The sequence below is a fragment of the Schistocerca cancellata genome, unplaced genomic scaffold (genome assembly GCF_023864275.1).
Source record: "Schistocerca cancellata isolate TAMUIC-IGC-003103 unplaced genomic scaffold, iqSchCanc2.1 HiC_scaffold_846, whole genome shotgun sequence".
In the NCBI taxonomy this organism is placed as follows: Eukaryota; Metazoa; Arthropoda; class Insecta; order Orthoptera; family Acrididae; genus Schistocerca; species Schistocerca cancellata.
The window spans coordinates 30,001-32,500 of NW_026046857.1; the positions used below are offsets into that span (position 1 = coordinate 30,001).

The 2,500-nt window shown below is 62.7% G+C and overlaps 1 pseudogene; it reads left to right on the forward strand.

The window, feature by feature from the left end:
• LOC126147118 (large subunit ribosomal RNA) overlaps nucleotides 1-2,500 on the forward strand; it is a 6,595-nt pseudogene that overhangs the window by 2,070 nt on the left and 2,025 nt on the right.

Below are 2,500 nucleotides of genomic sequence, written 5' to 3' on the forward strand. Positions count from 1 at the left end.
ACCCGGAGACGCCGTCGGGAGATCGGGGAAGAGTTTTCTTTTCTGCATGAGCGTTCGAGTTCCCTGGAATCCTCTAGCAGGGAGATAGGGTTTGGAACGCGAAGAGCACCGCAGTTGCGGCGGTGTCCCGATCTTCCCCTCGGACCTTGAAAATCCGGGAGAGGGCCACGTGGAGGTGTCGCGCCGGTTCGTACCCATATCCGCAGCAGGTCTCCAAGGTGAAGAGCCTCTAGTCGATAGAATAATGTAGGTAAGGGAAGTCGGCAAATTGGATCCGTAACTTCGGGATAAGGATTGGCTCTGAGGATCGGGGCGTGTCGGGCTTGGTCGGGAAGTGGGTCAGCGCTAACGTGCCGGGCCTGGGCGAGGTGAGTGCCGTAGGGGTGCCGGTAAGTGCGGGCGTTTAGCGCGGGCGTGGTCTGCTCTCGCCGTTGGTTGGCCTCGTGCTGGCCGGCGGTGCAGGATGCGCGCGCCTGCGCGGCGTTCGTGCCCCGGTGCTTCAACCTGCGCGCAGGATCCGAGCTCGGTCCCGTGCCTTGGCCTCCCACGGATCTTCCTTGCTGCGAGGCCGCGTCCGCCTTAGCGTGCTCCTCCGGGGGCGCGCGGGTGCGCGGATTCTCTTCGGCCGCCATTCAACGATCAACTCAGAACTGGCACGGACTGGGGGAATCCGACTGTCTAATTAAAACAAAGCATTGCGATGGCCCTAGCGGGTGTTGACGCAATGTGATTTCTGCCCAGTGCTCTGAATGTCAACGTGAAGAAATTCAAGCAAGCGCGGGTAAACGGCGGGAGTAACTATGACTCTCCGCCGCCCAGGGGATCAGCGGCCGGGCCGGACGGCCTTACCCCAGCGGAGTTGCGGCGCCTGCCGCACGAAGTCCTGGTGAAAGTGATGAATCTCTTCCTTCTGGCCCGCGCCCTTCCGGAACGCCTGCTTCGCGCGCGGACGTCCCTTCTCCCGAAAACGGCTGCACCAACATCCCCCGCTGACTTTCGCCCCATTACGGTCTGCTCGGTGCTGGCGCGGACCTTTCACAAGGTTCTCGCGTCACGCCTGATGCGCGCTTGTGCTGTGGACGAACGTCAGCGGGCATTCATCCCTCGTGATGGGATGTTGGAAAACACGTTCATCTTGGACACCGCCCTCACCGACGCAGTTCGCTCCTGCCGCTCTGTCTTTGTGGCATCGATCGACGTATCTAAGGCATTCGATTCGGTAGATCATGCTGCCCTTCGCCCCGTGCTGAAGGCGCATGGCCTGCCGGATTGTTTTGTCGAGTATGTCGAGCGGTGCTACGAGGGCAGCACGACAGTGATAGCGGACGGCGCCGGCGTGGGCGTGTCTGTGCAGCCAGCACGGGGCGTTCGCCAGGGCGATCCCCTCTCCCCCCTCCTGTTCAACTTTGCGGTGGACTACGTTTTAGGCCAACTGCCCTCTCACATCGGAGCTCGGATCCTCGGTCGCAGGGTCAACGCTGCGGCCTTTGCAGATGACGTCTTGCTGTTTGCAGCGACCCCGAGGGGCTTGCAGTCCCTCATCGATGCAGCTACCGCAGCCCTCGCACACCTGGGGCTGCAGATCAACGCCCGGAAGTGTTTCACCCTCGCCTTAGTCGCGTCAGGGCGCGAGAAGAAGGTGAAGGTGGACAGCAATGTCACCTTCACAGCAGGCAATACCACCATGCCTGCCCTGCGTGTGGGTGAAACCTTCCGGTACCTGGGGCTGCAATTTTCCACGGCGGGTCGCTGTGTCTTCAATCCACGTCGCCACCTGGTGGAGCAGCTTGACGTCATCTCCCGAGCTCCGCTGAAGCCGCAACAGCGCCTCCACGCTCTCACCAATGTACTTCTTCCTGGCCTGTACCATGGGCTGGCCCTCAGCCGCACCCGGGTGGGTGCTCTGAAGTCGGCCGACGTCACCATCCGGGCCGCCGTCAGGAGATGGTTCCGCCTTCCGGCGGACACCCCCCTGGGATACTTCCACGCTCCTGTTGCCCAGGGGGGCCTCGGCATTCCATCCTGCCGTTGGATGGGTCCAACGCTCCGTCGGTCCCGTCTCCTGGCGCTGAAGAAGATAGGGCCAGCCTGCGAAGGTGCAGGCTTGGATGAGGTGCAGCGTGAGATCGAGGTGCTGGAGCGCCACTTAACGTGGGAGGGCCACCTCCTCAAATCGTCAACGCAGGTTGGGGAAATGTGGGCGGCGCGCCTACACATCGCCATTGACGGTGCGGCGCTGTCATCCTCTGCCGCCGTCAGTGGCCAACATCAGTGGGTCGCCGACACCAGTCGCCTGCTATCTGGGCGTGAATACATCGACGCCCTCCGCGCCCGCATCAACGCCTTCCCTACGAAGGCACGGCGCAGTCGCGGGCGGGAGGCGGACACCAGATGCCGCGCGGGGTGCCAGGCCGTGGAGACCGCCAACCACGTACTTCAGGCTTGCTTTAGGACGCACGGGTCCCGGGTCAAGCGCCATGACGCTATTGTGCGTTATGTC